The sequence below is a fragment of the Hypanus sabinus genome, chromosome 2 (genome assembly GCF_030144855.1).
Source record: "Hypanus sabinus isolate sHypSab1 chromosome 2, sHypSab1.hap1, whole genome shotgun sequence".
Classification (NCBI taxonomy): domain Eukaryota; kingdom Metazoa; phylum Chordata; class Chondrichthyes; order Myliobatiformes; family Dasyatidae; genus Hypanus; species Hypanus sabinus.
In genome coordinates this window covers 14,930,130-14,951,298 of record NC_082707.1, presented here as the reverse complement: position 1 = coordinate 14,951,298, position 21,169 = coordinate 14,930,130, and positions in this window count along the sequence as shown.

The window sequence follows — 21,169 nt, the reverse complement described above, 5'->3', positions numbered from 1 at the left end:
TGCCAGAAAATAAATCTGTCATAAGAGGACAGGACGCTGGACGCAAGTGCAGGACGCAGGCACTGAAGTACTAGGGGCAGGACGGTAACAACTAAACAATAGACAAGATGTGGTGACCGTGGTTGCGTGAGGGACGTGACGTTCAAGGTGATGCTGGGGTCTCGAGAGGGTCTTAGAGTTCAGGCAAGGCACGATCTCGGAGTTCACTGGGCAAGGCCCGGACCTCCCAACAAGAACACGGGGGCCTGGGCAGGTCACGGGACACCTGGGAAGGTAGCGGGGCACAGCCCGTCGACAACGAGAGATAGGTAGGGGCAGAGACCTCTGGGCGGGCCGCAGAACTCCTAGGCAGGGCCCGGACATCCCAGGCAGGAACACAGGAGCCTGAGCAGGTCGCGGGGCACCTGGGTAGGCTGTGGGGCACAACCCATCGGCAGCGAGGGATGGAAAGGGGCGTAGTCCCCCGCCGGGCAACGGCAGGCAGGCTAGGCTTGCCCAATGGAGGCAAGGGATAGGAAGGGAACTAGGTCCAGGGGTGACTGCCAGACTTACTCGAAGAACTCGTCTTTAACAAGGGGAACTCCAAGCCAGGGCAACCGGAGGAGCAGGACAACACCCCAACTTCACTCAGTCCCCGAGCCCCCCTATATACACCGACAGCCGATGGGCATCAGGTGCGCCTCTTTGAGCCGCAAAAAGCCACGATGATCCACAGGTGTGACTAATTGGGCTCAAGGGCGAAAGGCGGGACGGCTACAAGACCCGGAATCCGGAGTCTGTGGACCACATCAAGACCCGGAATGTGGGCTCCGGACCGGACCGGACCATAACAAAATCTCAGTGCAGCATATGGTGCATGTACGCATTATGAAAATAAAGTTGCTTTGCACTTTGAAATTCGAACCCCGCATTTTCACAGCCGTTTCGACAACTACTCAATTCCCCAATCGCACATCGCTTAATTTCACCATGAACGTCCAGTACACTTCTATTTCTCCATCGGAAAGCTCCCATGAATTTCTGCTTCTTTCCAGAACAGAGCTATCCTGATCCCCTCTGCGAACGCCCTACTATGGCTTGTTCAACTTGTCCTTACCCTCAATAACGCTCAACGATGCTCAACAACAAGCCGAATCTACGCAAACGGCTAACAACTAACATAAACCCTGGAATGCTGTTGTTTCATTCGATTCGTGGAATGATCTGTATCTCAATTCTACCCAGGTGCGGAACCCCAACTCTTTTCAACTTTGACAATAAAATCAGTGCCACCTCCTGTGCCTGTGCCAAGCCCATCAATTGCATCATCTTTGCTACCTACTTTAACCCGCCCACGAATTTTCTGGGTCTATATCTGAAGTCTCTTCCCTCTGTCCTCCGTCCGTGTCCATCTGAGCAAACATATTATCTGCTGACATGCAACAAAAACCCACGGTCTCTCATTGAGAGATCGCCTAAATCTCATTCTCCCTATCAGCTGTAAGGGATAACTCCTTTGCCTTAGTTTCTCCATGACCAGAGCTCAAAGTTCAAAGCAAATTTATTATCAGATTACATAAAATTCGCCATCTGAAACCCCGTGAAACATTGCCTTTCGGACATATCCACTAAATCCACAGGATAATAACCATAACTGAATAAACGAAAGATTCATTGTACTAGCTTGGCTGTTGAAACATTTTCAAAAGACAACAAACTGTGCAAATATAAAAAAGAAATAAAATAATAGTAATAATAAATAGACAATAAATATGCATAACATTAGTTAAAGAGTCCTTGCATGTGAATACATAGGCTTTGAGAACATTTCGATGACGGTGCAAGTGAGGGTCCGTGAAGTTATGCCCTTCGGTTCAAGAGCCTTTGGCTGAGGGGTAATAACTGTCCTTGAACCTAATGGTGTGAGTTCTGAGGCATCTGTACCTTCTTCCTGATGGCAGAAGAGACATGAGACCATGTTCTGTTTGATGGGGGTCCCTGATGACTGATGCTGCATTCCTGCGAAAATACTTCGTGTGAATGTGTTCAATAGTGTAGAGGATTTTAACCGGCATGGACTGAGCCGAAAGCTTCACCTTTCGTAGGATTTACCTTTCAATGCGATTTCTATTTTCATACCAGGCTGTGATGCAGTTAATCAATATAGTCTCCACTGCACACATACAGAGAATACTTCAACGTATTAAAGGTCATTCCAAATCTTCGCAAACTCATAAGCGCTGCCGTGCTTTCTTCCTCTTTGCACTTACGTGTTAGGACCTGCATAGGTCCTCCGAAACTGAGGAATTGAAAACGTCTGACCGTCTCCACCTCTGATCTTCCGATGAGGATTTCTTGTTTCCTTCTTTCGAAGATAATAGTCAGCTCCTTGGTCTTGCTGACGTTGAATAAGAGTTTGCTGTCATGACACCACTAAGCCAGATTTAGCTACGCGTCTGTTTTCTACATGGATGCGTCCACGCCATCAAATATGTCTTTCTATTTAATAAACCGTGTCCTTCTCACTGCTAGTAATATTCTCTTCATGACGTCTCGATTTCCAGCATTTCTAACCTGACTCGATTCTTGAATCCCCAGACAGGAACAAGGACAGAGTTTGCCCTGTTCCCATCCATCGGCCCAACAGACTTTACAATCTGTATGTTATGCTTTGAAACATACACCAGCCATCACTTCCATCTACACTTGGTCCCAGCGGCCCACTTCCTGATGCAACCTCTCCCTCTTTCTCTGGTGCATTTATTCCTTTGCATGCATCTGCCTGCCTCCCGATGCGCCATCCCATGTGAAATCAAAAGGTGTGATACCTGTCCCTACACTCTCTTCCTCGCCATCATTCAGGGTCCTGAACAGTCCTTCAGGTGTGGCCACCATACGCATGCCTGTTCCTTGGCATCATATGCCCTCTCTGCGGTCTTTTATACATAAGTGAAACTGGCCACACATGCGTGACCACCTCAAAAATTACTTGAGCTCCATCCACTGTGGCACGCTGAATCTGTCTTCTGCCAACTATTGTAACTATCTAAATCCCACATAGTCATGTATGTCCACGGCTTCATCTACTGCCAAAATGTGGCTATACGAGAGGAACAGCACTTTATATTCTAGCGAAACGCATTAACATTAGATCATCCACGTTCTGGTAAAGAGTTAATACTCTGTTCCTTCTAGTCTATCCAACACCGATTACTGTGTCTCGTTCCTCTCATCCGCCATCTCCGCCTGTCCATCACGCACACACTCAACACTTTCCCCCACTGTTCCCATCTGCGTTTCCCACCGATCTCCTTGAAATTATGTTCCACCTTCCTCTCCTGCCTGATTCTGTCTTCCTCAGCCTGGTGTTACACCCAGCTATAAACTCTCAACTTCTGGCGTTATGCACATTCCCTCGTTCCGCATCTGCCTACCATGACTCCATGTCGCTTATACTGCCAGTTTCATATTTGCTTCGCAAAGAACTGGTATGGTGAATAGATGTCTTTTATCACACAGAATCACTCACAGTAAAAAAGGTTTTCGCTGATTCGTTCAGCATAGAATCTGGAAGCTGCTTGTCTGTTCATGGTATGTCGAATTGGTAAATTATGAAGTTTGTGTAGTATTTCACATTTACCGAGGTACAGTGAAAAACGTAGCCTGCCATCTACACCGATCATTTCATCACACCGGTACATGGTGGCGGTTCAAGGGAAAAATAATAACTGAATGTAGATAAAGTAGAACAACTGCAGAGATAATGCAACGCAGGCGGACAACTGTCGAGAGAAATGCACAGTTAATCTCTCAGATTAAAACACTTCATTTGAACTGAAAGATAAAGGAGCAAGAATAGGCAATTGAAAGACGTGAGGGGAAAGGTACACCAGAAGCAATCAGTTGACATGTGGGTTCAGTAAGAAGTTATTGGGAAAGTCAAGATAAATTTATTTACTTGTGGCAGCTCTCATTGTCAATGTGCTTCGTGGTGAGGACGTCTTTGACTGTGAGGAATGGGCTGAATCCACCATTAGGTTTAGAAAATAGAGCACATAATTGTTTGAAACAAACCAAGTTCTACAGCCCACGATGTTGTGTCGATCTTTTTTAACCTACTCAAAGATTACTCAAACATTTTCCTGCTACTTATAAGCAGCACACACAAAATGCTGGTGGAACGCAGCAGATGAGGCAGGATCCATAGGGAGAAGCGCTGTCGAAGGGTCTCGGCCCGAAACGACGACAGCGCTTCTCCCTATAGATGTTACCTGACCTGCTGCGTTCTACCAGCATTTTGTGTGTGTTGTTTGAATTTCCAGCATCTGCAGATATCCTCGTGTTTGTTCTGCTACTTACACCTCAGTTTGCTATCATCCTAAATGTCCCTCATGCATTTGCCTCTGCAAAACATCTGGTAGAGCATTTCAGCCACACCACTCTCTGTGTAAGTACCTTCCCGCTGAAATCCCTGAGACCCTCTGTACTTACCTTCACTTATCCTAAAACTATATCCCTTTGTACTAGCCATTTCCTCCCTGGGGAATGAAAGCCTATAACTGTCCATTTGATCTATGCCTCATGTCATGTTATACCCGTCAATCAAGTCACCTCTCATCATCCTTCGCTCCAGATGGAAATGCCCGAGCTCACTCAATCTACTTTCATAAGACATGCCCTCGCATCCTGACAGCATTCAGGTAAGTCTCCTCTGCACCTTGTCGAGAGCTTACACATCTTTCTGACAATGAGGCGACTAAAACTGAAGGCAGTATTCCGAGTATGGTCTTCCCATGGGTTATTTTTAATGAAGGCCCACACATCCTAACAACATGCACAACAACTTTTAAAGACCTAGGGACTTAGGCACCAAGTTCTATCTGTTCCTCAACACTACCAAGAATCCTGCCATTACCTCTGTAAATACAATCTTACAAAGTGAATGTCTTCACATTTTTCTGGTTTGATCTAAGTCTGTCACATTTCTGCCCAGCCCTGCACCCTAGCAATTTCCTACTGCATCCTGCAAAAACTCTCTACACTATCCACAATTCCATCGTAAGGTCATAAGACAAGACGCATGGGGAGAATTAGGCCATCTGGCCCTTCAAATCTGCTCCGTCATTCAATTAAGGTTTCCTTTATTTTTCTACTCCTCAACCCCAGTTCCAGGTCTTCTCCCCTATTGGACCTTTGAATCTATGTCCAATCAAGAACCTATCAATTTCTGCCTGAAATACTCCCAACGGCCTGGCCTCGACATCTACTTGTGGCAACGAATTCCACGAATTCACCACTCTTTAGTTAAAGAAATTCCTCCGCATTTCTGTTTAGAAAGGGCGCTCCTCTATCCTGAGGCTCTCTCCTCTTGCCCTAGACACTCCACCCATGGGAAACGTCCTCTCCGCATCTACTCTGTCTAGACCTTTCAAGATCATTCGAAATGTTTCAATGAGATCCCCTTCATCTTTCTGAATGCCAGCGAGTACAGACACAGAAACTTCAAACGTTCCTCGTATAATAATCATTTAATTCTAGGAATCATTGTGAAAATCCGGTGGACATTCTTCGATGCCAGCACATCGGTTCACAGAACTATTCACAATGCTCAAGGTGTGTCCTCACCAATGCCTGATAAAGCCTCTGCATCACATCCATGCTTTACTATTCTAGAGCTCTTGAAATAACATGGCAATTGCATTTCTCACCACCGACTCGACCTTCAAGTTCACCTTTAGGATATTCCGCACTTAGACTCCCAAGTCCCTTTGCATGTCAGTGTTCTGAATTTTTCCCGATTTAGAAATACGTCTGCACATATATTTCTACTACCAGAGTGTATGACCATGCATTTTCAAACATTGTATTTCATTTGCCACTTTCTTGCCCTTTAATCTGTCAGATCTGTCTAAGTCCTTCTGCACCCTACTCGTTTCCTCAACACTACCTCCCGCTCCATCAATCTTCTTACAATCTGCAAAATCGGCAACAAAGCCATCTATTCCATCATCTCAATCATTGATATACAGCATTAAAAAGTGCTCCCAACACCGATCCCTGCTAACACCACTGGTCACTGGCAGGCAACCAGAAAAGGATCATTTTATTCCTACTCGATGCCTCCAACCAATCAGCCAATGCTGGTAACTTTTCTGTAATACCATGGGGTCTTAGCTTGGTAAGTAGCTCTGTATGTGGCACCTTGTGAAACGCCTTCCAAAATCCAAATATGCCACATCCACTACATCCCCTTTGTCTATGCTACTTGTAATCTCCTCAAAGGAATCCAGCAGGTCGTCAAGCAGGACTTTCGTTGAAGGAAAACTGACATTATACTATATTTCCCTGTGTCATCAAGCACTGCATCACCTCATCCTTAACAATTGACTCTAACAGCTTCCCAACCACTGCAGTCAGGCTATCGGGTCTATAATCTGCTTTCTGCTGCCTTCATCGTTTCTGAAAGAGCGGAATGACATTTGTAATTTTCTAGGCCTCTGACACCATGCCAGAGTCCAAAGATTTTTGAAAGATCATTTCTAATGCCACCACAATCTCTAACGCTACCTCTTTCAAAACACTAGCGTGCGGTACATCTGCCCCGTGTGACCTATGTACCTTTAGGTCTTTCAGCTTTATGAGCACCATCTCTCTTGTAATAGAAACTGCACCCGCTTGTCTTCCGTCACACACTGCAACATCAGGCATACTGTTAGTGTGTTCCACAGTGAAAACTGATGCAAAATACTTATTTAGTTTCTCAGCCATCTCCATGCCTCCGTTATTGTTTCCCCTGCCTAACTTGCTAACGGTCTTATATCAACTCTCATTTCTCTTTTATTTTTAACATGCTTGAAAAAATTTTACTACCCTCTTTCATATTTTTGCTAGATGCTTTCTTATTTCATCTTTTCCTTATAATGATTTTAGTTGTTCTTTGCAGGTTTTAAAAACTTGCGAATCCTCTGACTTCCCACTAATTTTTGCTTTGTTGTATGCCCTTTCTTTTGCTTTTACAGTGGCTTTGAATTCCGTTGTCAGCATGGTTGTACTATTCTACTCTTTGAGTATTTCTTCACTTAGGGAAAATATGTGTGCAGCATTTTCCTAATTTTTCTCCAGAAACGCACGCCATCGCTGCTCTGCTGACATCCCTCCCTACAGCTCTTTCTAATTTACTCTGGCCAACCTCTCCCTCATACCACTGTAATTTCTCTTATTGCACCGAAATACTGCTACGTCAAACTTTACATTCTCCCTATCAAGTTTCAAGATTACCTCAAACCTAATGTGATCACAATTTCCAAAGGGTTCTTTTACCTGAAGTTCCCTAATAGCCTTCGGTTCATTACATAGCACGCAATCCAGTACAGTTAATCAGCTCAGCGACCAACTGCATTGAAAAGCTATACCTTAGGCGTACTACAATTTCACTCTCTTGAGATCCATTACCAACCTGATTTTCGCAATCGAACTGCATGGTAAAATCTCCCATGACTACCATAACATTGCCATTTTGCCATAGCATCCACCAAACTTCGTGAGATCTACGAAGTTATAAACTGACCCTTCAATTTCCTCAACCAATTACTTTATAAATTTCATAAAGAACGGGGTTCCAGAGCAGTTCCCCATGCAACAACTTTCGTGATCGATGTCCAGGTAGAACACTGTCCATCTGCAACCACCTTCTGCCTACCAAAGTCAAGCCCATTCTGAATCCAAACAGCAAACTTTCCCTGTATACCTTGTCACCCGATTTTACGAATCGGAAACCTTGTCAAATGCCGTATTAAAATAAGTATACACCACATCCACTGTACTATTTTCACCATTGTGATTTGTGATCTGCCTCTCACAGCTATGCTCACTATTCCTATTTAGAGTATGATTCTCCAAATGCTGGCAATTCATGGCTCGAAAAATCATCTCCAATAATTTGTCAAACATTGAAGTAGAAGTCATTGGTCTACAATTCCTGTCGATATCACTGCTGCCTTTCCTGAACGGAAGAATAGCAGTTTCCGTCCTTTAAACATCAGGTTCTTCTCCCATGGCCAACAAAGGCGCAAAGATCTTCGCCAAAAATGCAGTAATCTGTTCCCTTGCTTCCGAAAAAAAGGCGTTTCCAATTCTTAACGTTGGTGTTTCCATACCATACCGTGATGTATCCAGTTACGATATTCTCCACTGTGCATCTTTAGAAGTTTGTGAAAGATTTCGATGACATGCCAAATCTACGCAAACATCTGAAAAATGTAGAGGCGTTGTCGTGCATTCTTTGTGGGGGCATTTTTGCGAGGAAAAATTAGTCCGAGGAAAGATCATCTGATATGATAACGCCAAGTAATGTGAAATTACTAACACTCTTTACGTCGGATTCCTGAAAGAGGACAATCTCAGAGACCGCCGAATTCTTCCGCCTGTCGTTGAAAATCAGCTCTTTGGTTTTTCTGACATTGACTGAGAGCTAGCTGTTGAGACACCATCCAACCAGTTTTGTAATTTTTGCATTTATATACCCATTCGTCACTATCTTTGAATAGTCCACAGTGGTGTCATCTTCAAATTTGAATATAGTATCGGAAATGGCATAGCCACACAATCATAGTTAGAGCGAGAGCCGAGCATGGAACTAAGCACGCGGCCTTACAGTGCCCTTGTGCTAATGCTGATTGGAGAGGGTTTACTCTTGCTAACCTTTACTAACTGGGGTCTGAAAGCGAGGAAATCGAGCATCTAATTGTATATTAGTCTATCGAAGCCGAGATTTTCCAGTGATTTTCTTCTAGATTCAATCGATTCAAAATGCTCCCCCGCAGTACTTTGTCACCTGGCCGTTCTCTTTTCCTAACATGGTCATTGGGTGCTATTATGGTTTGTAAAGTTTGCTTCTATGTTCTGTCCATCAAAGCGAGCACGAAAGGCATTGAGCTCATCTTGGAACGAACCGTTGTCATTTATGTTGATTGAGTAAAAGTATACAACACTACAGCACAGAAAAAGGCATTTCGGCCCATATTGCCAAACTCTTAATCTGCCTGGTCCCATAGATCGACGTGATTCTGGATCAAATCCCTCCATATCCCTCCTATCCATGCACCTATCCAATTTTATCTTCAATGCTGAAATTCAACCCACATCTACCACATCGGCTGGCATTTCGTTCCTCACCCTCACCAGCGTCACCTATTCAAACATTCCTTATACCTCAATTGCTGAAGTCCTGGAAAAATTATGGTGCAGTGTTTCATCTTATTGATGGACTTCACGTAGGTACGTGGCCAACATTGGACACTATACACTAAATTAGGCTTAATCAAGTCTTATACAAATTGAACATATCATCCCAAACCATGTACCCTCCACTTTGACTTATGAAGGCAATTATGCCAAAAGCTTTCGTCAGACGCTGTCTATTAGTGACGGAAATTTCGAGGCATTTAGATCTGTATTTACAGGTCCCTCTGTTCTATCACACTCCTCATTATCCTACCCCTCACGGTATAATTCCTCCCAAAGTTTAACACCTTATATTTGTCTGCATTTTATTCTTTCCGCCATTAGGAGCTGATGGCACTTGGGCCACAGCTGTCGATCATCGTTCTGTGATTCAGGTTTAGTCTAAAGTTGCTATTTTTCACAGAAGAGGGATTTTGGCAGTTCAGATCTGGACTTCCCGTACATTTCTGGATCGGCAACCTTGAACGCCACCCATCCAGCACTCAGTGGATTGTGAATCTTTTGATTCATGCAAGGCTTCTGGTTGGGAAACACTCTGGATAACTTGGTGGGGACACACTCCACCACGAATGTCTTTCAGTGTCAAACAGAGTAAAAAGCAGAAGTAAGACGTGAGAGACAAAATAACGACAGAGACACAGAGGTAATAGAAACGAGGATGGGCCGTGGATGTTCGGTGTATAGATTTCTCTTCTTCATGATGGCTGACAGTTCAGTTGGAAACATTTATATGTTGTGCTTCATTTTTGATAAACTAACAGGAAATACATAATAAGAGCGATTCGGTCTACAAAGTCTCCAACTGAATGTTATCTAGTTTATTTCAGAGCAACAGGGGTAACTTTTAGCAATGTCTGGCTTTGTGATTGCTCCCATGAACAATGATCATAGTTTTTCAGCATACAATTTTGTCATCCGCAGGGCAGAAAAAAATAATGCAATACAGGGAGAGATTATGATTAAAGTAAATACCGTTCTGTGGCTATAACTAATGGGTTCCCTTTCCTTTTCTATAAAGATCAACATGGATATATTTATGTTTCATTAGTCGAGAGCTTCGTATAGCGTGACTCAGTTTCTTTATCCATGTTTTAGATTAGATTAAAGTGTATATGTATTCCTTCCTGAACCTCATTTCTTTAATCAGGAGAAGCAACATTGCCTGCCCAAGCATAAGCTTCAGTATAAAAGTACATGGTACTTTACCAGCAAGAGTCATACCGAAAGCAAATATGTGTTGTGTGGTGATTTGAGGGTTGTTGTTTCCTTTTGTAGTGTCAACTAGCATCCAGATATGTAAATGTAGATAAAGGTTCGATTTATTTAGTTTATCAAAAGAAGGAGACATCGACATCGGCGGAATTTTTGGTCTGCACTCACGAACAGAGATAAAGTATTTTTCATTTGAAACCAGACGGAGAGCTGTGAAATGTGAAAGGTCAGTTTAATGAGCCGAGTGATGTGTTTGTCACATTTTCTGTGATAAAAAACATTACTTTGATTTTCTTTCTTTTCATTATCTGGTGAAGAGCTTTTGCCAGGAAACGTTAAACCGGATTCACATTTCACAAATTCTCCTGATCTGCTGTTATGTTTCTAGCATTTTCAAGGGTTGTGATTCAGGTTACTAGTTGGCGGACAACAGAGGCGTAACATCGCGGAAAACACAATCAAGTTCAAGTATTTCCAGCATCTACAGATTTTTTTTCTAGTTTCAAGTTCAACTTTTGTCTGTATGCCTGCTGCTCGCTACCTATAACAGTATCATCCAACATTGCGCATGTATCGTTTATCGTTCAGAGTCAATACCCTTTGGTCACCAATTAATTCTCCCGCAGATCCCTTTAACAAGTGTAATACTGGCAATGATGGTCCTTAAAGTAAAGGACACATAAAGTGGTATCCAAAATAAATATGATAATGTGTTAATACTCATTCAACAAACAACATCCTCTTTGAAACTGGGAATTTTTGAGGAAATCATGTTATTGCACTTCCGATTAGATACCTGCATTCTTAATTTAAAAGGAACAAAACCGCCCTCTGAATAATACGCACAAATGCTGGAAGAACTCAGCCGGTCAGACTATACCTATGGAGGGAAATAAACAGTTCAAGATTAGTGTCAAAACCTTGTGAAAATGATTTTTGATAGGAACTTAATGGATCTCATTATAAAACAGAAAGAATTGACCTTCTGACGGGTGAGCACGATTTAATGTCTATCGCCAATGCGAACAGTTTTGAAGTACTGACCCAGCAGTGAAATTTCAGTTTTATTTTGAGCAATGAATTTAACTAAACGACCAGATAGCCCTGTGTTTCAGCTCACCGACTGAACAGTTTTTGACTGGATTTTTCAGTTTCGATTGTTTGCAAACCGAACACTGTATGAAAACTCGTGCTTGTTGTCTTAAAACCAGACAGGATTGATACAAATAGCTGAAATATGATTACATTTACTTCAGATTTTACCTTGTACACATTTGTTAAATACGTGTTGAATGAGGTTAAATGGCGAAAAATAAGTACTTGTTTCAGATCTGCATGGTGGACGCGGGTAGTCCACAATGGCAGCGGTATATACAACCCACCGAAAGGTTCAACCCCAAGCGTGAACTGTTTGTTTCCCTCCGCAGATGTTGCTGACTCGCTGAGTTCCCGAGGCAGCTCATCTTTTGCTCCATACCAGTGTTGGTTTTTTTTTAGATATCGTGCTGAAGCCATTGAAAGTGCCTTTATGTCACGGAAACATGTAATACTGAACCAACAATGCTGGGAAATTAAGCAATAACCGTAAATGCTGAATACGGCTCATTTGCCTTTTCTCTCATGAAATGTCTTCGAACTACAGTGTTAACTCTTTCGCTTTCAACAGATCATGAATATGCTTTCAGAGTGCGTTTACGAGTATTCTCCGTCTTCTGTTTCCATAAACTCACTACGTTATACATCGGAAGAGGACGTTACTTCAAAAATGACACTGCAGAGAAATAATCGGTGTTCGTTTGTCCTCATCTTGAAGCAATCCAATAGAAATCTAAGGCCATAAGACGTCGGAGCAGGAATAATCTGTTTACGCTTTTCCCTGCTTCGGCAAAATAGCCAGCATAATCGAAGACTCTACGCAACGAGAACATTGCCTCTTCTCCAATCAGTCCGTAGGTTTAAAAAAACTGAGAACATGAAATACGAGGCTCAAGGTCAGCTTCTGCACCGCTGTAATAAGACTATTGACTCAAACTACGACAGAATGGTCAATAGTTCCCTCGTTATGGGCCTCCACCTGATTGCCTGCCTCGAAAGCACTCCCACTGCAGAAGTAACAATAATAAATAGATTCTCCAGTTCATTAATTTACCTTATATTTTTGTCCTGCAGTTTTGAATTTCGTTCATTCCGCTTCGTTCGGGGAATGATATTTGCACTTGAAGAGAGAAACCGAAGTCAAGCTCTGATTCCAAATATTACACTGGGCTAAAGAATTTATGATTCATCCTATCTGCCTTGCTTCTCAGTGAAAGCAGCTTTCGAATTCTTCAACCGACGGGACGCAACGTCCCAACAGCAAACCTGTCCACCACGCTCAGCGGTCCCTGCTATCGTAGTGGAATCGGGATCCGCGCAGTCCCTGGCAGTTGCAGCGTCAATTGGTCCTTTCAAAGTCCTCATGGTAAGACAAGTCTTTTACTGCTATGGTTTCATTATTCTCTTTTCAATCAGTCGCTGTTGATCTACAGGCGTAAAACACCGACTCAAGATACAACACGTGGAGCAACAGATGACGGAGCCTCAGGATACAGGGGCATCCATTTAAAACAGAAGTGTGGAGGAATTTCTTTAGCCAAATGTGTACAAGGTGTGCAAGAGGTCGTTGGGTGTCTACCAGGCAGAAAGTGATCCGCTCTTCATGGGATACGGGATAAAATGTTACGGGCAGAAGGCCGAGAAATGGGATTGAGGAGGGACAAAAAGGATCAGCCATGATTGAATGGCGGAGAAGGCGCGATAGGCCAAAGGCCTATTTCTTCTCTGATGCCTTATGATCTTCGTGTTATATGATAATCACCTTATTTAAACACACTTCATCACTCACCCCTCTATCGAACAGTTTCGTGGAATTGTGGATTTGCATACCAAGATCGAAGTTTGTAGTTCCCCAAGTTTGTGTGATGATACTTTTATTTAAAAGGAACACTAGATTTTTATCTAACTGGAGAGAAATTTCAAACATTGCAGTTGCACACGGTCTTAGCTGTCATCTTGCAAGACTCCCAGAAGGTTACTTTACACGTTGAGTCCGTTGTAAGGAAAGCAAATACAATATTAGCATTTATTTCAAGGGGTATGGTATACAAAAGCAAGGAGATAACGCTGAACGTTGATAAGACATTAGTCAGGCCACGTTTGGAGTGTTGACAACAGTCTTGGGCCCCATATCTCAGAAAGGATGTATTGTCATTGTAGAGAGTCCAGCTGAGCTTTACGAGGATGAAGGAATTAAAATATAAGGAGAGTTTGTAAGCTTGCGGCCTATAGTCACTGAAATTTAGAAAAAAAAATACTGGGCGATTTCATTGAATCCCACCGAATATTGAAAAAAAATTGAAAGGACTAAATAGAGCGGATGTAGAGGGAATGCTTCCTATGGTGGCAGTACACAACACTAAAGGGCGCAGCCTCAAAACTGATGGGCGACGTTTTAGAACAAAGGTAAGAAGGTATTTATTTTTAGCCGGAGAGTGGTAACTGTGGAACATGGCGGAGGCCGTCGGTCTGTATGCTTTTGACGGAAGTTGATCGTTTCATGATTGGTCAGGACATCAAAAGATATGGCGAGAATGCAGGGATTGAGATTGATCGGAGATACCTATAATGGAATGGCGGAGCAGATTCGATGGGCTGAATGACATAGCTGTTACCCTATGTCTTATGCTCTTATGGTCTTATGGTCATATTGGTTGACAGAGAGGAGCTGGAGCGAAAGATCTGCTCCAAGCTGTACTATATTTCTATGGAATACGCCAGTTGTGGCACTGTGAACGTAGATACCGGTCTTCGCACGAACTTTATTCCCCGACATCGAAATAATGTCGTTTTTTTTTTCTCTGTTTCTCTTGTGATTTCTGACCGGATTAGCTATTTCGGCACGTGTGCCTGTCTCAGAAACAGGAGAAAATGTCCCTTCTTTTTTCGAACGATCCCAAGCGATTATTTCTAGGCCAAATCATTGGCCCAACTTGTCAAGTGGTTTGGTTGGACTTGTATTGGAAGGGTGAACAGCAACACCGATTACGGCAACTTTGGGATGCAGGCCTTCACTGAGACGGTTCAGCAGCTTGGGGTTTGCATTGCTTTCTCCCAGTCTTTTTACAGGAGGTATCAGATGAGAAATGTTACTTCATGTTACTCGCGTTATTCGGACAGCATCTACGAATGTTGTGGTAGCTTTTCTCACTCAAGCGAACGTGGCCAGTTTATTTAACAAAATCGCTCGACAAAACATTTCTAGCAGCCAGTGGGTGGGCAGTGAGGCGTGCATCGCAAGTTCGCGTCTATCTGCAGAGGTGACCAAAAGATTTGTTGTTGGGACCATCGGAGTCGCCATTCTTAGCGTAACTATCCAGGGATTCAAAGACTTCTTAATTAACCTTCATTCGTCTGCCTATCCCGGAAATATTTTAGTTAAACAATTTTGGGAAAAGACTTTCAGCTGCAGCCAGAGCAGTACAGACAATGATACAGGTAGCACAACACTTGCAGCACAGCGTCGTCAATCCAGAGGAACGGAGAGTAAAAAGACTGTGTCCAATACCTACACGGAAACGTCTCCACTGAGGGTGACAAACAAAGTTTGCGAGGGCACTCGCACTTCACAATATATTTTCCTGCAAAAGTGGCGAAGGTCAATCAGTCTTGTACAAACATTTCAGATTTTCTGCTGTGGCAGATATGTAGAACAGATCAAGTTACTGAAACACAGTCGAATTAAAATTCTTCGCTGACGTTAACCGTTGCGTGTCTAATGCCATGCTCCATCGTCCGCGTCTTCCTCGGGTAGGTTTTGCATTACATGCAATCGCTAAATTTCACAACGAAGATCGGGAAAAAACATAAATGTCGATCAAAACGGAGACACCGTTCTGCGTACGATAGGGTAAACTAGCAAGTGAATAGCGAGGGGAATGCCGGTGTTTTGATAGTTGGACATTATGACGGATCCGCTCATCAGGTCATGATAAAAAGAGCATCGATTGCTTGGACTGATTGAGATTCGTGATGGAATTGAACAGTTGGATTACCGGAGGTCCCCGGTTAGGCATGGCTGAGTTACAGGCAGTGTTACTTAATTACGAGCTACCATACCATTACTAAGATTATAAGCCCTCCGTATCTCACGCTTTTACTCCTACGGATGCTCTGACGAGTTACCTCTCACCCCCCTCCAGCCCCTCTTCCTTTTCTTCCTCTGCCTCCCCTCTTCCCGGATGTTTCTCTTGCACACTGGCTTCTTCCCGTACCCCACTGCCCCACACCGTCGTCCTTATTCTCTCTCTTCACCTCGCTCTATATATTTCTCTTTCCCTTCCTCCTTCTCTCTCTCCCTCTCTTCCCCCCCCCCACCCCGTCTCTCTATCCCTCACCACTTTTAGTAATTATGACGTATTATCGGACTTGTGTAAGTTCATGCTATTCAGTGCAATAGTGTGGACGTGCGGCAGGCACGGCGCGTGTTCCCGTGTGTCTTTCGACTATAAGGGTTTCTGTCAAAACTGAATCTCTTTGTTACCCGAGGACTGTATGTGAATAGACACCTACCTTAGGCGCTTGACCCGGGAAGTGCCGTCCATATAGTATGTGTGTTTTTGTGTGTGTGTGTGTGTGTGTGTGTGTGTGCGCGCGCGTAAGCGCGCGCGCGCAATGCTGTGGGAAAACTGCAATCCCCAGGGCGACAGCTATTTCCTCGGAGTGATTATATGCGCTTACATCTTCACCGAATTACACGACAAATGAGCTGGTGATTTATTTTCTGCATACAGTTTTTGTACAATCAGCGAGGTTACTGGCATTCAGAGCTATAGATTTATACCGCACATGCTCTACGACACAAATCGCACGTGCTAACTAAGATGCCTATATTTTTCACCGCAATTCCGACATCCTTATAAACCTTGGACACCAATATACCTCTCCGAGAGTGAAAATGTTGTTATTCCGTCTGTCTAAACCAGTTCCTCTGGCAGCTTTTTTCATATACCCACCACCATCTGCGTAAACAAAATGCCTCTCGTCCATTTTGATCTGTTCTACACCTCTCCTTCAACTTTTTCAGATAGTGCTTCCTTCCCTCCGAGTGATATTTCCTCTGTGCAAAGGAGTACCTTGGGCCCCTTTCATATGTGAGACACTGCACCTTTAGTGCAGTAGCGATTCCTTCCCTCCGGATACCATTTCTTTCAAAAATAAGACATTAACACGTTATCGTTCTTTGCCACGAGGAGCCCCGGGCAGTTTGTTCAAACACTTGCACCCCTGGAACAAAAAAAAAAGCAGCGCGTAAGGGACAGCCTATTTGGTGCTTTTACTGCAATGCATGCGCCGAAGTGTCGATCACAGACACCACAGGTATTGACAAGAAATAATGTCATTTTTCAAGTATTCACGGGCTTTTCCATTCTGCTTATTGAATATAATGTGTCATTATTCCTGAATGAATGAAGTCCCCCAGCGATTCCAGGTCCAACGATCGGCAAGAGCAATGCATGCAGAAACAGCTTGTCTTTCTCTCATTAGCCAAGGTGAAGGGGATTGTTCTGACCACGCTGGCGCTGATCGCAAGCTGTTTCACAGTCAGGATAGGTGTCATTTTCTTACTTCACAAAGACACTCCGATCGTGAAGACCAACAATTCGGAACTCAGCTTCCTTCTCCTCCTCGCACTGAGCCTTTGCTTCCTCTGTTCAATCACATTCATTGGCAAGCCGTCAGCGAGGTCCTGTATGTTACGCCACGCCATGTTTGAGTTAGTTTTGTCCTCTGTGTCTCCTGTGTTTAGAGCAAGACGATTGTTGTGGTGATGGCATTTCAGTCGAAAGTAGCCAGCAATAATGTGGGCAAGTGGGTTGGTCCCCTCCAACAACGCCTCACTGAGTTTCTTCTTACACTGCTACAGTGCCTGATAAATACCGTCTGACTCATCAAATCCCCACCCCTCCCTGTAAAAAACATGGCCTTTTCGAATGAAGTGCTCCTTCTCGGATATGACGTGGGGTCCGAAGCAGCATTTGTTACGTACCCCGTAACTGGGTGTCTAACCAGCAGAGAAAGAATAATTCGTTGGAGTCTGGTGATACTATACTAAAGGTGTTTATTATAAAAATAAGCAAAACCATATCAATAATGCAAATATACATATAAAACAAGTTAGCAGTAATAAACCTAAAAGTGTAGGAATAATAATAATCAATAATAAACAAGCTCTATCGATGTCTAGGGGTAAATAAATTGTCATAGAAAAGTATAAAGTTCAGTTCAGTTCATGAGTGCTGATGTAGTTTTAGTTGTTGCATTGTAATCGTTGGAGAGAGAGAGAGCGAGCGAGATGTAACAGAAAAAAGTCAGGCAAACCTTTCTTTGCTTTCTTAATCCGTCGTATCGGTGTGGTCATTCAGTTATGACCTCTCCGTCCTTCTGCTAGACCGTTCTTCTGTGGTGCACTCGTCACTCTGGCATGAGTGGACACACACACAAGTCCCCACCGGCCCTGCTGTAACTCTGCGAGCTTTACTGACCGATCTCCTGGTTCGGTCTCCGAAGCCCCCACCTTTCTTGTGGGTTCCAACACTCAATCAGTGTCCACTGGTGTACCTGGAGGGTGTCTCTCCAGACCTGTCTTTTTCTTCCTACTCACGGGGACTCGGCTATCCATCACTCCTGAATGACTGTGTATCCTCATCTGATCCTGGTGATTTGCTCAATTTAAGCCCTCTAATTGCAGCTTTTAGTTCAACTTCAGTTATGTCAGCAGTCATCGTTCTATTTTATTCTTCACTTTAAGTGGGTAAATCTGGAGAATTCAGGAAGGGTTATGGTTCCCCTTGGAACTTCGGAATATAGAGTTTTGTAAAACGCTTCAAAAGCTCCTTGAATTTCACTTAGCTTATTTTTTATCATTTTTGTTCTTGGATTCCTAATTCTATGTATTGCATTTTCTCCTATCTCTTTTTTTTTCAGTTTCCAAGCTAGTATTTTCATAGTTAGATCCACTTTCATAATGTCTCTATTTCAGAAACTTGAGATTTTTCCTGATTTCTTACACAGCTAAACTATCAAATTAATTCCTATTTTTAAAAAAATTTCCTACAATGTATCCCGTGCAAAATTCAATTTCTGGTTTTATTCTAATTCTTTCAGCCTATTTTGTAATTCCTGTACTGTTGTATTCGTTATCTTTTTCTTATATGAAGATATCGCTATAATTTTCCCTCTTAAACAGCCTTCAGAGTATCCCATAGAATGGGAGGTGAAACCTCTCCACTGTCATTGAATTCAAAATAAAGACCAATCTCTTTTTTAATTTGTTCCTTAAAGTAGGGATCAGTGAATAGACTTGAATTTATTTTCCAAATAGTATTCTATGGTTGTAGGTCAAAATCAACAGATAAATATATAGGTGCATGGTCATTTACATCCGTTGTCCCAATTCCACAGGTGTTTATTTTGTCGGTCTTTTCCAAATGTTGTGAGATGGTCGATTTTTGTATATACAAAGTGAGGATAATCCCTTCTGTTGGGGAAAAGGTCTCTCGATATATCAATTTGATTAGAATCCTCAAACTGTGTATTATCTTTCTTATGTAAGGATTTTGTTTCATATGTTTTTCTATTGCAAGAGTCTAACTTTGTTTGTAATTGTAAATTTAATCCGCCCGCACCTGTCAGGAGACCTCCTGTTTCCGTTGCCATTATATTAGTAATTTCCCGAAAGAAACCAATATCACTTCCTGGCAGTACGTATATATTCAATAGAGTAACTGAATTTCCGTTTATATTCCCCCTTACCAGAATATATTTGCCCTCCCTAGCTCCCGTTCCGAATACTTTTTTCAAAATTTTGCTTGCTTGAGTCAAGAATAGCAACTCCTTTCCATGTCCTGATTCATATGAGGAGAAAAACAAATTAGTGAAACCCATTCTCTTTGGTTTTCCTTGCTCATTTTCACTTAAGTGAATCTCCTGTAAATATTCTATATGATTTGTCAGCTTTTCATTTTGGATAGAGTTCTGCTACGTTTGATTGGATTTAACAGCCGATTGAAATTAAAAGGAATGAATTTTACTTTGCCCTTAAGCCATGTGCATTTATCTGTCAATATAGCATTGAAATTAGTAGATTAATGCTTAATCGATCTACTCGCTGAACAATTAATAACCAAGAAACGCGAATAATAATAATAAAAGGCAACGAATGTGCGATTCCAAGGCTGAGGTCTCTAGTAGATGACCCTGGGTTAAGCTAGAGGAAACATCTAGCTGTGGGGGATAGCCCCTCCTACCTGTGAGTTGTGGGCCCCCAGTACAGTACCCATAAAAGTAAGTAAACAGATCTATATCCATTACACAGAAAATATATCCTAATGTATTCCTTCCATATACATATTCTCATTTAGAGGGGGGAAAGGAGTAAATGAATGAATTAAAAAGAATAATTGAGAAATATAAAATCCATATTATAATAGGTATTCCTCGAGATAGGTATATCACCGTCTATTTTTGCTTTCGTTTAGGTTCTCAACACTTTCAAAGTTAGCCAAACCTTATTGTTCTTCTGGAGGGGGTGGGGCTGTCTTGGGGAAAACTCGCAGTCTATTTCTAATAGACTTCTTTTTGCCCTCCTCCTGTCCACTGATTTCTCAATTCTCGCACTATTTCCCAAGCAGAGTGGGATAGCTGCACAGCCATTCTTTCCCTCGGTTTGATTATGCTGACGGGCAACCCTCTGGCCTTCATGTCTGTAGTCGCCTCTTCCACTGTCTTATACAGTTTGATCCCATCGTCATAAAACACCTGCAGTTTAGCAGGGTACGGGGTTTGTCATCTAATCTTTCGTTGCTTAATATTCGCTTTACTTCAGAGTATTCTTTACGTCTCTGTAGGACCGCCGTTTGGGGTGGGGGGTAATCTTGATCGAAATATATTAATTTACCGTCCAAAAACATCCTCTTCTTACCCCAGGCTCTTCGTGGAATCTCCGCCTTGGTATTGTAAGGAATGAATCTAATTACTACTGAGCGTGGCTTATCTTCTGTGTCTCCAGTAGGCTGCGGTGCGAGCGCGTGATGCGCCCTCTGAATCTCAAGCTCCATAGTCGCGGGAAGCTGCAGCGTGTCCCGCAGCAATTTTCGTACAATCTCCGTCATAGTCAAACCCTCCGCTCCTTCTGGAAAATTGTATATCCTGATATTTTCCGGCCGTGATCTTCCCTCCAGGTGAATCAGTTAACTTTCTTGTTGATATAATATTTTTTACCGTCTTACTTAATATCTGCTCCACGTTTTGCACGCCATCTTCCACCTTCTCAATTCGTGTCTCTGCCACCGCTCTATTTTGATTGACGTTGGCGAGCTCTGACTTGATATCATTTAGTTGCTTTTTATATCTTTTTGAAAATTCCGTATCTCTTCCAGAATTTTTATCATATTTGCCGCTTCGCCCGAACGAGGCCCATCGTCAGCCCCGCTACCACGCGTTCGGGTATGAGAGCTGCACGCCTCTCGTAAACAGGCTCAGCAGGTGGTGTTTTGTTTTTAATCTCCGTTCTTATTTCCCATTCTTGTCCCCCTTATCAATTCAGATATTCTCCAACGATCTTATAGTTGATGGATTAATGGTGCTATGAGTGATGAACATACCTGATGGACAATGGGATGATGGACCATTCCCCCCC